Source organism: Pinus tabuliformis, chromosome 3_2, assembly GCF_031772625.1.
Source record: "Pinus tabuliformis cultivar Carrire ecotype Pingquan chromosome 3_2, CPIR1, whole genome shotgun sequence".
NCBI classification, from domain to species: domain Eukaryota; kingdom Viridiplantae; phylum Streptophyta; class Pinopsida; order Pinales; family Pinaceae; genus Pinus; species Pinus tabuliformis.
Window position 1 is genome coordinate 971,308,530 of NC_142302.1, and position 14,597 is coordinate 971,323,126.

Below are 14,597 nucleotides of genomic sequence, written 5' to 3' on the forward strand. Positions count from 1 at the left end.
GAAGGATCAGTTTGTACCGGTTGAGATACAACAGATTGAGCTTGTGACTGTGGCACAGTAGTAACAACAGGTGTATTAGGAATATTTGACACAATTTGCATTGGTTGTGTTGGATACACAAGCCTTGGTTGAGTTGGCATTATTGGTTGCCATTGACAAACTATAATTTCAGTTTGACTTGAATACTGTGGTAAATTACCATATGGTTGTCCCCCGGAAAAGGGAGGAAATGGTGAATAAGCATATTTCTCTCCATATGGTAGCAATCCAATATTTAGTGGACACACCAGTCTTTGATGACTAGATTGCCCAAATTGATACTGAGATGTAGGATCAAATTGTTGAGTTCCCATTTGAGAAAAACCAGGTAGAATTCTGGATGAGTACATGGGTGTTGACCATGGTGCAGAAGCAACCCCTAAGTGGGTTCCAGAAAATGATTGGTAACCAACCGAGATGGACGATTCACCGTATAGGTGCGACTCAAGTATGGTAGAAAAAATTGAGGGAGTTACAACAAAAGATTCTACTGCAAATGCATCAAATGATATAGTCTTGGATGTTGACGGTTGTTCAGCCATAGTTAACTAGCCCAAAAGCTGTCCTAAAGATTTGACAGGAACTTGTAAGGAAGAAGGCTCAGAGGAAGCAAAGTAATCAGGAGTAGCAGGATAAAGATTAATCCCAACTCCAAAGTGAAACGGGGTTCCAGGTGTGGAATCTTCTACTATCTCTTCTATTGCAATCAAATCTGGTGGAAGAGGTTAACCATCAAGTCCGTAAAAGATTTCTGGTGTTGATGAAAGTGTAGTTTCAACAGTGACTGATGTCGGAGGGGTAACAACTTCTAAATGTTGAAATTCAAAGTCTAGATGTTCAGGTAAATGAACAACAGTTTCAAAGGGAGGTTCCTGAACAACTTCTGGTTCAGATGTAACTTCTATTTGAACTGGGATAGATTTCGGACCAACTCCTGATGGAGTTGTTTCAAGTTCAGAAGCACTTCCTGGTTGAACAATTTCAAATTGAGGATCCACTTGTTGTTGGGCAACCTCGATTACTATTACACTAGGATTAATGCTAATGTCTTTAGGTAACTGTGAAACATCCTCTTTAGGAATGGAGGTACCAGAAATAATTGGAGTAACTGGAGTCTCTAAAGTTGTTGAAACAAATGTTTCAAACAACCCAGATGAAGAACTAGGAGTTCTTGATGTACTAGACTCAGTTAAATGAGACCGCTTTGTCCGAATTGGTGTCGCTTCGGGAGGCAAAGGCGGTTGACTCGTTGTTCTCCGCAAACGACGGGGTTTGGGTTGACTTTCTTCCACGATTGCAGATTACTTTATCAACTTAAACTCAACTAAGGAATAAGGATGTTATTCGTGGTCAATTAATTTTAACGACACTGGGACACAACTTCGCTTTTTTAGTTTTAAAGAGTTGAGAAAAAGAAAAAGATGACTCTAGTCGCCTTCAATTTTTAATGAGCCTGAAAGGACAAGTGCTCAGATGATCCTTTTACTTTTAAAGAGTCGAAAAGGAATGAAAGTGACTACTCTGAAGACTCTAGACAAAAGGGTTTACCAGACAAATCACAAAACTTCAATATATACCTTAGTGTTAAATGAAAGAGAAATTTGCAAGGACTTTATGTGCGGCAGTCAATCTTCTCAAATGTTGTGTTCAGTGCATTGCGATCGATAAGGCGACAGACTCGGCTTCCTCGGGATAAAGGATTTCAACCTATTGGGGTCTCCCACTATATACGCGATGATACAGGAAGCGCAAGTCCGTACTAGCACTTATCGGATCAAAGAGGAGGAATCACCCAACCTTCAGTGAAAATGACAGCCACTAGGTTTAAAGACGCCGGAACACGTCTCTAGCCTAGACCTCTAGATGTTTTTTGTTAAGTTCCAAAGCGTTGTTAGATTAATTGATGTTTATTTTAAGTTGATCTTGCTTAGAAATTTTCCTTTGAAGGTTCACCGCGAAATGTGTTCTGAAATTCCTAAGAATGCAACTAGAATGATAAGCACTCTTTTCGTTTAATTTCAACAATGAAAATCCAAGCTATGAGGGATAGAGCATAGAAGTACTTTTGAGCAAACAACAAAGAGCACAAACTAATGCAATTCCCTAAACCATTCCTTTTAGCACACAAACTGAAACTCTAAAATGCAAATGCATGTATTTCTTTTCAGTTTCTCTTAATGTGAATGATGCAATAAGAAAAACTAATGCACAAATGATTCAGAACTTTTTCATAAAAAATGGCGATTTATGACAATTTTCTTCTAAGAGAGAAAGGAAGACTGAACGACACTTTCAATTTTGAAGAAATGAAGCTTTTCGACACCTTGAATGAAAATCAAATCAAATGCACAAAATATATCAATTGATTAGCTATGAAGGACTTTACGACACTTTGCTTTTCGAAGAAAATGAGGACTTTACGAAACTTTTCTATCAAAACGACAATCGATCAAAACTACTTTTCGACAATGGATTGCAAATGATACAATAAATACATAAAAACATTCACCAATCCTAGTCTAAACAGGGCTAAATTAAAGAGATGAAGGCTGGTTTCAGAGATGAGACATCATTCATGTTCAACAAGCAATTCAATCAAAGATGAAAATTGACAAAAACTTCAGTTCCTAGATGGGAAAACTGATCTTCAAGAGATCAGCATAGGCTATGGTGATAGACAGTGCACTGAATCGCTCTGTACCAATTTGGGAACTGCAATGCATCACAGGTCTCAGTTAAGGATAGTGCGATGATTACAGTGAGCAATTTTGAAGGTGTTTTTGGCTCAAATTAGATTCAATTTTTAGTGGATTAGAATTGAATTCAATAATCGACAACAAGTATAGTATATTGGAATGTTCTAAGAGGCTACTTAGCTACTAAAAAGGGAAAATGGTGTTACCCAGCGGAGTCACCAATTTGTTTCGAGAATATTTAGTGTTTCTACAAATGCCTAACCCTCTAGATCTAGTAGTTGATCTAGAAACAACAGTCAAAGCAATCTTAATTTTTCCTATAAACAACAGATAAGATAAGGGATAGAAAACCTGCTTGTAAATTCCACTTGTTCCTTATCTCCCTTGACCAATTTCGCTGCTCCTTCCCGTACTTAAATCGCTTGAGAAGTGCATGCACAACTTACAGAAACAAAAACCCGTCAAAGCATAATGATCTATTGTTCATAAATAGCATGGAATCGAAAGCATGATATACATATGAATGCATTTAACATAAACACAAGCATAAGGGAAAAATCTCAAAAACTTTATTGATAAGAGGAAATATTACAATCAATGTGAGTTCGATTCAGTGTCATCCTTCCAACTCAATCCTTCTTCACCTCATACAAAGCAAGACATTCCAACAATATCACAATACTTGCACTCAATCCTAATCTCATACCACCAGTATCTCCTTGCAACTCAATCTTTTTTAGCCTCTAGATCTCTTGGATGAGTGATCTATTTATAGATGAGTGAAGGAGGTTGGGTCATCAATGATGATGATGAATGCCTTTCTATTTTTAGAAATTGGTTTCATGAAAGAGGGGATAGGAGGATGATGTTTCCTAATTCCTTTTGTAATCCAAGGGCGAACTCAAAGGGGCAGGTGGCACTTGAGAAACTTCTAGAGGCATCCAATGGATAAGGAATCTTCAAACCCTCATGGAAATTTACCCAAGTTAGCTCATCGCAGGCTAAAGAGGGACTAAGTGCAATGCATAGCACTCAGTCAGTGTAGCTCCTGCAAAGCATTGCAGCCTAATAGAAGGCTTCCTGCGCTGATCTCCTTAGGGGTACTCTTTGGATGTTTTCTGTGATGGAACTTCTTTGGGAGTAAGGCATTCTGATGATTAACTTTTTAGCGCATGTAACAACTGTATTAGGCGTTGATGAGCCCTAATAACATCGACCTGTAAGTTGGGATTGATATTCCCAAATGGATCAGTAACATGTATGATGGGTATCTCTAGCTAGAGGAGCCGATTCCCATCACGGCTGATCTAATTCACTGAATTTCTTGACTGCTAATCAAAAGAAATGACCCCGCGGCCATAGCAGGAAAAAGCAACAACTTGGCCCTTGCGGAAGCTATGAAGGCCAAGTATAAACTAGAAAAGATAAAGCGGGGGTACGCAATAGCAAGTATTAAATACCAAGGGATGCATGTAGCCACCCAGCTACTGGCCGGAAAGCTAATGAGGAAATGTCGTGTCGATGAAGTACCAGCATCTATGATTGCGTTGGCATAGCAATGCGCAGAGGGGGTCTAGTTTAACTGCGCGCAGTTCCTCTGCAACAAGTTCTTGATGAACTGCAAGGAGGCCTAGGAGCAGGGTAAGACCTTCCACTATGCGTGGTTTCTCTTATCCATCCTGTTGGTTGTAAGGGAGCTGTCGGCAAACAGCCAGTTTCCAACTATTGAGGGTGGCCTACCCGAAGCCATGAGGTACACCTCGCTCTGGGCTTCAAAAGACATGAACTGGATTCGCAAGATAAAATTTTTCTAGGTGTTCATGGAGGAAAGCATCCAAACATGGATTAACCATAGGCTGTGCTTGTCCCCCACAGTTCATAACAGCTTGCAAAGCGCGACAGAATTAAAGGCGGATATGCATAACCTGTATATCCGGGTGCGCAAGGATCCAGCACGAAAATGGGTGAAGCTTCTATTAATTGCAATGAATGATGCGATCTTCACAGTAATGGAGTCATGGCCTCCGGAGTGGCACACCCCAGACATGGTGGAAATGGAGAAGGTCACAGCTCAGCAACGAAAGAAGGACACCAAGTTGTGCATCATGCAGCTGGATGAGAGGAGGCACCAGGAACAAGAAATAGCCACATGGCAGAAGGCAGTTGATGCAGCAGTCGTAGCACAGATGGTAGAGACCAAAATCGCACCAACCAGAGAGGCCGAGGAGGGCCAGGAGATGTCCTCGGGACAGCAAACCGGGGAAGTGGACAGGCAGGAGGACTGCGTGGACCCAAGTACGACATCAACACAACTCAAGCAGCTGGACGGACCCAAGTAGGACATCAACACAACTCAAGAAGTTGCATGGACCCAAGTATGACATCAACACAACTCAAGCGGTCGTGCAACCTAGGGAAAACAGCCTCTAGGAAGAAAGGGAAAGCCACGAAGAGGCCCATCGACCCGATCACACTCACAGAAGGTGATCTATTAGATATCAGAAAAACAATTTGTGAAGTGGTAGAGGATGCGCTTCAGGGATTGCGGATGGAGAAAAACATTGTGTTGGGGGCGCTCAGTGCAGAGCTACAAGGTTTATAGGTACAAAACCCCAAAACAGGCACAATGGCCCAGTATGTTGCATCAGGAACCACTGAGGCCGAACAACCACTGCAGACCCGAATGGGTAACATCTTCATCTTTCCCAAAGGTGCATTAGCAACAGTATGCGAGGATGATCAGGCTACAATGAGCAGCATGAAAGGCATCAGCTTGAACTTGGCTATCGTGTCGCACGAAATACTGTACCAGCTGGAGGATGTGGTCATCACCGAACTCCGTGCCCGAGAAGGCCGAGCGATCCAGGTCCTGCATGAGCAAAAAATCAACATGGACCATCTCAGCATCCATAGGGATGAGTTGGCTGTGTAGGCTAGTAGATTAGAGTAGGCCGTAGAGGATGCATGCAGGAGCATTCCAGAGTTGGCCGTGCCGGAAGAGCTACCAGCAGCAGAGCAGGTCCATAAATTGGCAACCAGATTCCACGAGGCGCGGGAGGAAACGACAAAGGTTCAGTTGGAGCTGAACCTGCAAATCACTAAGTTGTGATTGAAGGCGCAGCCCTTCACACCCACAGAAGTCAGAGAGCAGTGTACCCACGCTATCCAGATGGGGTTGGAACAAATTGGCAAGGCGACATAGGGGTTGTTATCGGGAAATCTAGTGTCTATGCAGAGCTGCTAGTCCCACTAAGGCTGGTAGCTACCTTAGAAACAAACAAACTAAAACCACTTTCATTTTCCTTTATGAGAAGTAGATAAGAGGGGAAAGAAGGAGACCAACCTTTGTCTTGCACTTGGTTCCTTGCTTGATTCCTCTCCCTTCTGATAGACCTTTGCCACTTGCTTCCTCATTTACACAACTTCAAAGAGTACCTGTAGAATCAAAGCAGCATAACACTATCCAAGAACAGAGATCTACTATCATAAACAATATAGGACCAGATATATATTGACCACACAAATGCATATATCATCAATCATACAAGAATGTGGAGGAAAACTTGAATAGCTTTATTAATAATCAAGAATAGAAAAGAGGATTACAACCAAATGTTCTGACCCAGCATCATCCTCTCAGCGAGAAAGCCCTTCTTCACCTCATGAAAAGCTTAGATCACCCAACGCTATGATGTTACACCAAGAAACCAGCAGCACTTCCTTACAAGATACAAAATTCTAGCCTCTAGATCTCTGGGATGAGGGATCCATATATAGATGTTTGCAAGGGGGGTGAGTCAGCTTTTGAGATTTGATTAGTGTCCTCTCTCTAATATTTCTTGATTCCACTTGGAGATTGATGATCTCTTACTCATCCCTGGGCGAATGCAAAGAGGCAAGTGTCACGGGAGAAGTTTCTAGAAGATTCCATGATCCTCCACCTTGCAGATTGACCTTGCCATTTGTCCACTCTCGCCCATCACACCTCCCGTGTGCATTTAGGTGGGATGCATCGCACTTTGACCATGGAGCAGGTGAGATGGTCCAGTTTTGACCAATTCTGAGTAGTTTTTCATGGAGAACTTCTGGGAGATGCTGTAATCAGTTGACCTTGTTATTTTAGGGGTTGGAACAACACTTTTAGGGACTTAGGAGCCCTTGGTTTATGGACATTTATGATTGGGGTTGCGTGCCCAAAAATGACTATAACAATTGCCCCCTAAAGCATGAGGTCGTTAATCTTTTGTTGTCGGGTGAAATGCTTTATCATGAGGATCCAAAGTTTTTTTTTCAAGATGGAAGGCAACCTATAATAAGATACAATACAATACATTATCTTCATAATATTTTCATGATCTAGCTGAGGCGGGCATTCCCATGCTCAGCTTTATAAATTCATTTTCATGTACATAAGACAGACAATCGTCTGGGTGCAGACTGATGATTCTGGTAGAGCCATCATCCCTTGGATTGGATGATTATCTATGTAGTAATGATGTACATTTGATGTCTTTATTTTCCTAAATATATATCACATCCCGGATGGATGAGACTAGATCCGGGGTCTTCAATCTCATTCGATCTTCACTCAAAGTACAAGTCGATCCATGTGAGAGATGTTCTGGAATCGAACATGGAAATACATCGCCTGATTAACAGCCAATGATGTAAGCTGTTAACAGGCGCAAGAGGAATTACCGATAATGATGATGACCCTCAAGGTACTACAGTACAATTCACGTGGTGTGAATAAGGGACATGGCGTCGAACACCACGCAAAATCTTTTGGTCAAAGGCCATTGATGTAAACCTGTCGCCGGAAGTGAGAAACTTGCCATTGAGGCATGCAAGCTTCAAAGTACTGAAAGGGTTGTTCCTAGATCGACTTCTTGGATAATGAGTTGATGTCAACAAGAAGCGATCTGTCATAGGAGGGCCTTAGTGAATCCCACATCAATGACACAGAATGGAGCGAATGATTTTAATGGAGGTGAAAACGATCTGATGACATAAGGTTCAGGGTGGCGGTCATGAAAGAATGGAGCGTAAATCTATTGCAGTGGATGAGACACAGGTGAATTCTCTGAGCAACTTCTCTTGAACATATCAGCGACAATGACTTGATGGATTGGTAGCGTTAACCCCAAATGTGGATGGTGTGATGGACCCATGGTGATATGACCAGTGAACGGAACAACCCAACCCGACTCGGATGCGGAGTGAAAGTGTCATGTTCAAGAGCGACTTGCTACCGATAAAGTTTCTTCAAGTTTTCTTCCCAATTTTTCCCCAGTCATTGCTGACTAGTACCTCTTTATTTTTGTCAAGCTTGAGGAGGATAACATATGCTTTTTCAATAATTTTCCCTTCGGGCAAACCCATCGCTATGTTTTTACGAGCCTAGCGATAGTGAAACTCGTTCTTGTCTGTATGGACAAGTTTGTCGCTATTTGGTTGTTACGAGTTTAATGACAAAGATAACTCGGTCCTTTTCAATTTTAGAGAGTCTGAAAAAGGGACGTAAAGAAAACTCCAATAATCCTTTTTCATCATATAATCCCTTGAGTCAGAAAAAGTATAAAACAATATAAAAGGGATGAATTTTTGGTACTTTTAATGAGCCGAACAAAACAAGCGCTCGATCTTTTTGTGTAATAATCCCTCAAGTCCAAAAAGATTAAAATCTAAAGGAGAGTTAGCACTTTCGGTCACTTTAACAAGCTGGAGAGGCCAATTGCTCAGCAATCTTTTCATATTTTACGAGTCAGCTGAAAAGAGCTTAAAGGAGACTTGTTTTTTGAGGAACGAGTGATAAATTCGGGTAGCAGCTAATTCCAGGTAAGGTTTGGAATTTTCCAATCATGGCAGTGTCACAAGGATGGCTAACAAGATCACTCTTCGCAGCTGTTCCTCAAAAAGGGTAAACAATCAAATGGAGGTGAATGATCAGCCAATACAGAGTGGAGGTGATGATGAGAACACGACCAAGGCTTGAAAGGCTGATGATAATGCATTCACGATGGTTATTTACCGGAAATTGGTTCATTTTTTAATGAGATTAAACTCTGGGGGAACATTTGCTCATTGCTTATGTTTATTTTTTAACGAGCTTGAATTCCGTGTTAAAACTGCTCAATCCAGTCATATAATAAGGATGTCTCATTTAAAAAATGGCATTTTTTCAAAGCTTTGCCCCACATCCTTTCTTTATGCAAGTTAGGAAACGACCAATCCTACGAGTTTAAAGGGTTAGAGGACCTACAAATTTAAAAAATAAATTGTCACTCTTCACTTGCATGCCAAAAGGTTTGCATGCCCCCAGGTATAGTGAAGTAGAGTTTCCAGGTTACCCCTCAATTTGCAGACAAAACATTTGTTTTATCGGGAAAGGCCTACCTTTTCCAGGTTACCCTTCAATTTGCAGACAAAACATTTGTTCTATCGGGAAAGGCCTACCTTCTAATAGAGGTATCTTATTCCGGTCTAACCCCATTTTCCTAAATGGACGGGTGTGTCAACCAGTCATATATCCTTCGCGGAAACCTACTCTATGCCCAAGGTTTTCCTGCCGAAACAGACCAGGGTGCATGCCCCCTGGGTTTCAGTCATGTCCTCCCGAATCACTCGCGCTCATCAGGTGGATGGACTAGGGATTGATGAGACATTCCTTGTGTGAAAAGACCATTCAAGGATGGTATTTGACTATTTGTTATGTGTGAGTCGGGGAATGAAAGCTGGTCTATGAGCTTGGCTACTCTTCCTTCATGCGGAAAACACATTACTCTAAAGATCGAGGAGACAATGGCTCCCATGCAATAAATATAGTTGCGTCCAAGAAGTAGATTATAATCTATGGGCCTTGGACTACCATTACATTCATGTGAACAATTTTCCTTCTCAATGTTATCGGCACATTGGGGAGGATCCCTAACGGTTGACTGGTTCCTTTGTCAAAGCCTGTGAGATTTCTCATTTTAGGCAAAAGCGATGGCGAACCAAGCGCTTTCCAAGCAGTTGAGGAAAGGATACTCACAGAAGCCCCTTCATCTATGATGGTACCGGCCATAACCATTCTATATATTTGAGCAATGATTCGAAATGGTACACTAGCCAGTAAACGGGGTCTACCTAGTAGATTCCAATCGACGGAAACAACTAGGTTGCTTGGAGGTGGGACCGAATAGATGGCCGGATATGACTCTGACGAATTTCCTTCCTGCGGTAAAGGAACAGGTAGACTGCCCCCATGTTCATCGGAGTCTGTGCTTACGAAGAGAATTTGGACGATGTCGTTCTTGTTCTCTCTAGTGACTGTATCATCTGAAGATGGATCCTCTGAAGGCAAGACCGGGTCAACTGCCGCCTCGACCTTTTGACTTTCGTCTAGTGTGGATTCAGATGGTTTAGCTTCAATGATAGACGCTTCGACCGACCAAAATGGTGTGTCAGCTGGATTTTCAACTAGTGACAGACTCGGCAAGAGTTTCTTATATCCAGGAGGAAGTCGTAACGGTGAAACCGGACGATCATCCATAACTCTTTTAGCCTCATCTAAGAAGGGACAACGGTGGACGGCGTGATCGCCTTCACACAGTTTACAAGGAAATTTACATTTTCCTTTTTGTCTAGGGGCTTCACTTTCACTAGTTGACGGTGTATTTTCAACATGATCATTAGAGGTTGACGACACTGGATTGTGCAAACAAGGAGACCAGTGCCTTAAGATCCGAGGGATGAAAGGAGAATCTCGATGATAGTGGTCTCCTTTGCAAATGACACATGGCGATTTAGGCCTGGACGGTGCAGTGTGTGGATTTTCACTAGACGATGCCTGGTCGCCCCTTTTCACCTTTGGCTCCTTCTTCTTCTTCTCTTTCTTCTTCTTCTCTTTCTTCTTCTCAGTTACTTGATTTTTGGCTTTACCAGCTTGATCAAGCGAAGAGGAAGGAGGAGAGGGAGAACTAGACGAAGTAGAAGGTTGGGGGGTAACTTTGGTATTGTTTAGTTACTGACTTGATTGTTCAAGAATCATGGTGTTCTGAATGACGGAGGTCGAGAAGAGCCATATGGGCAAGCCAATTGTCAATCCTAGAAGCGACAATGTGGCCATATGGGGTGCACCAACATCTCTCCAAGAGGAGAAAGGAGTAGGATTTCCTCCAAGGGGAAATCCTTGGTTGGTGGACTCCATTTTTCTCAACCTAAGACCAACGTAGGAAAGGTGATGTTTATTCCGATTAAAATAAATTTTAGACGCTTTGACACAACTTGTTTTTTCAATTTTTAAGAGTCGAGAAAAAACAAAAGATGACTCTAGTCGCCTTCAATTTTTAATGAGCTTGAAGTGACAAGTGCTCAGATGGACCTTTTCCTTTAAGGAGTCTGAAAAGGAACGAAAGAGACTGCTCTAGAAATCTAGACAGAGGGATTACCAAACCAATCGCAAAACTGCAGAATACTTTTTACGATATGGCAGTCAATCTTCCCGAATGTTGTGTTCAGTGCATTGCGATCGATAGGGCGACAGACACGGCTCCCTATGGATAAAGGATAAAACCTATTGTGGTCTCCCAATATATACTCGACGATACGTGGGAGCACAAATCCATACTGGCACTTATCATCTCAAAGTGGAGGAATCACCCAACCAGCAATGAAAACAACAGTTACCAAGCTTTACGACGTCGGAATATGTCTCTAGCCTATACTTCTAAATGACGTGCGTTAGGTTCCAAAGCATTTTTAGATTCATTAAATTTATTTTACAGTTGATCTTGCTTAAGAAATTTGCCTTTCAGGTTCACCGCGTGATGTAGATGTACAATTCCTAAAATGCAATCTAAGATGATAAACAATCGTTTAATCTTCTTTTTGCAATGAAAATCCTAGCTACTAACGAAAGAGAGATGACATTCTTTCAACATAGAGCAGAGAGCACACACTATATGCACTGTCCTAAATCAACCAACAAACGGTCTAAATGCAAATGCACATGCATTTATTTGTTTTCAGCCTTCTTAATGTGTGAATGATAAAAAGAAAGCTAAGCGCAAATATGAATTATTTTCAAAGCGACTTTACTAACAAGTTTCTTTTCAAGACAAAATGAAGACAATGACGACACTTTGCGATTTTGAATTGAAAACTTGCTTCCGACACTTGAAAAACTATTAATTCAAATAAAATACAAGAGTAACAGTGTAATCGACTATCAAGAACAATCGGATTCTCTTCTATGACTGAAAACGACACTTGTGACACTTTCAAATCAAGAAACGACAGTTCAATTACGCTACTTCTTTGTAAAAGAGAACTAAAAATGGATCACAATACATAAAAAAATTTACAGTTCTTTGCACAATGAAAGTGGAATAATGGTAAGGAAGGGGATTCCAACAGAGGTATACTGACTACAAACAGCAAAACTCCTGAATAGAGCTTAAAAGAGTGAACACAGAAACCAAAATCTAAGAGCAAAAGAGGTCTTGTCTGATCAGCGCACCTGTAACACAGGGAAAGTGAGATGCAGCGCACCTACTACACACGGGAAGTACAATGCATCCATATTCCAAAGAAGAGACAGTGCGATGGTCCAGGGACGAGACTTCAACTGGGTTCTGGGTCACAGTTTGCAGCTCAGTTCAGTGATTTAGGCCGAGCAAGTGGTAATCAGTAAATAAATCACAGGGGTAGATCTAAAGAGGTTACTAGAGCCACCACAAGGGCAATTACAGAGCTTGTAAATTGATTGTTCAGTTCATAAACAAAACCCAGAGATAGATTGAAGCAGCATTGATCTACTTTTCACTTGCATAGCAAATGCAGTTCGAAGGCTAGCTGGCTTGACTTCAGGCTCCGTCTGTAAGTTTATAAAGCAAACAAATATAGACAAACAAACAATCTATTTGCTCCCCAGTGGAGTCACCATTTTGTTATCGAGAAATCTAGTGTCTATGCAGAGCTGCTAGTCCCACTAAGGCTGGTAGCTACCTTAGAAACAAACAAACTAAAACCACTTTCGTTTTCCTTTATGAGAAGTAGATAAGAGGGGAAAGAAGGAGACCAACCACTATCTTGCACTTGGTTCCTTGCTTGATTCCTCTCCCTTCTGATATACCTTTGCCACTTGCTTCCTCGTTTACCCAGCTTCAAAGAGTACCTATAGAATCAAAGCAGCATAACACTATCCAAGAATAGAGATCTACTATCATAAACAATATAGGACCAGATATATATTGACCACACAAATGAATATATCATCAATCATACAAGAATGTGGAGGAAAAATTGAATAGCTTTATTAATAATCAAGAATAGAAAAGAGGATTACAACCAATTGTTCTGACCCAGCGTCATCCTCTCAGCAAGAAAGCCCTTTTTCACCTCATGAAAAGCTTAGATCACCCAACACTATGATGTTACACCAAGAAACTAGCAGCACTTCCTTATAAGATACAAAATTCCAGCCTCTAGATCTTTGGGATGAGGGATCCATATATAGATGTTTGCAAGGTGGGTGAGTCAACTTTTGAGATTTGATTAGTGTCCTCTCTCTGATAGTTCTTGATTCCACTTGGAGATTGATGATCTCTTACTCATCCCTGGGCGAATGCAGAGAGGCAAGTGTCACAGGAGAAGTTTCTAGAAGATTCCATGATCCTCCACCTTGCATATTGACCTTGCCATTTGTCCACTCTCGCCCATTGCACCCCATAGAAGGGCTTTTCAGTATGCATCACACCTCTCGTGTGCATTTAGGTGGGATGCAACGCACTTTGACCATGGAGCAGGTGAGATGGTCCAGTTTTGGCCATTTCTGAGTATTTTTTCATGGAGAACTTCTGGGAGATGCTGTAATCAGTTGACCTTGTTCTTTTAGGGGTTGGAACAACACTTTTAGGGACTTAAGAGCCCTTGGTTTATGGACATTTATGATTGGGGTTGCAGTGCCCAAAAATGTCTATAACTGGGGTGCACCAGGATGTTGGAGCAAGCACTAACCATACTTACGCACCTGCAGGAAGACCCGAACCTACAGTGCCTAGAGACAGAGGTGCGTGTTGAGCAGCGGATCCCCTGTGTAACGGTTTTGGGGCTCAGAGCCCACAATTTTGGGTATTGGCATTGTAAAGGCTCCGCAAAGTGCGCAGAGCACAAATTGTAATGGGTCAAGTCTAAGGGTAGTCCGCCCTAAAATATTGTAATTTAATCTAGAATGTGTCAGCCTACCCATGGTCTGCGGACCATGGGAATGTATAAATAGAGTGAGGCTCTAAGTATAGTTGGTAGCATTCTGATGTTAAAAAGGCATGGGTTTCTGAACTAGATATACGCTCTGATTCTGTAAGTCCGAGTCAAAGGTTGTAGTAGTAGAAGAGGCTCTGAAACTGTGTGCGCAGAGGCCTGGTAGAGTCCACTGTTGTGTGCGCAAACCCCTGCAGCTGAGTGCGCAAGTTGGAATTGGATTGTACTAAAATAGAAGATTAATAAAGGATAAGTGTTTTCTAAAATATTCAGCATCTTCTCGTAGATCAGTGTGGTTGTTCTTCTGTTATGGTTTTATGCATATCATAAGGTTTATGTTCACGTGCGTTATTTATAAATGTTGAATGATTAATTAATCCCCTGATTTAAGTCAGATCTCTAATAAAACATACTAAGGATAAGGGATCTAGACTATGCCTCTTCGCACTCGATATTAAGGCTATGCCAAGGTCGGATAGCTGCGTGAAGTAGTATAAGTGCAAAATATCAATTCACAACCGTTCCAGACCTCATCAAGACATCCCTAGGGTGTAGAAACCTGGTTCTAGCACCCTCCCATACTACCTCAAGTGAGACCTCAGTCCACGCTCTACGGAC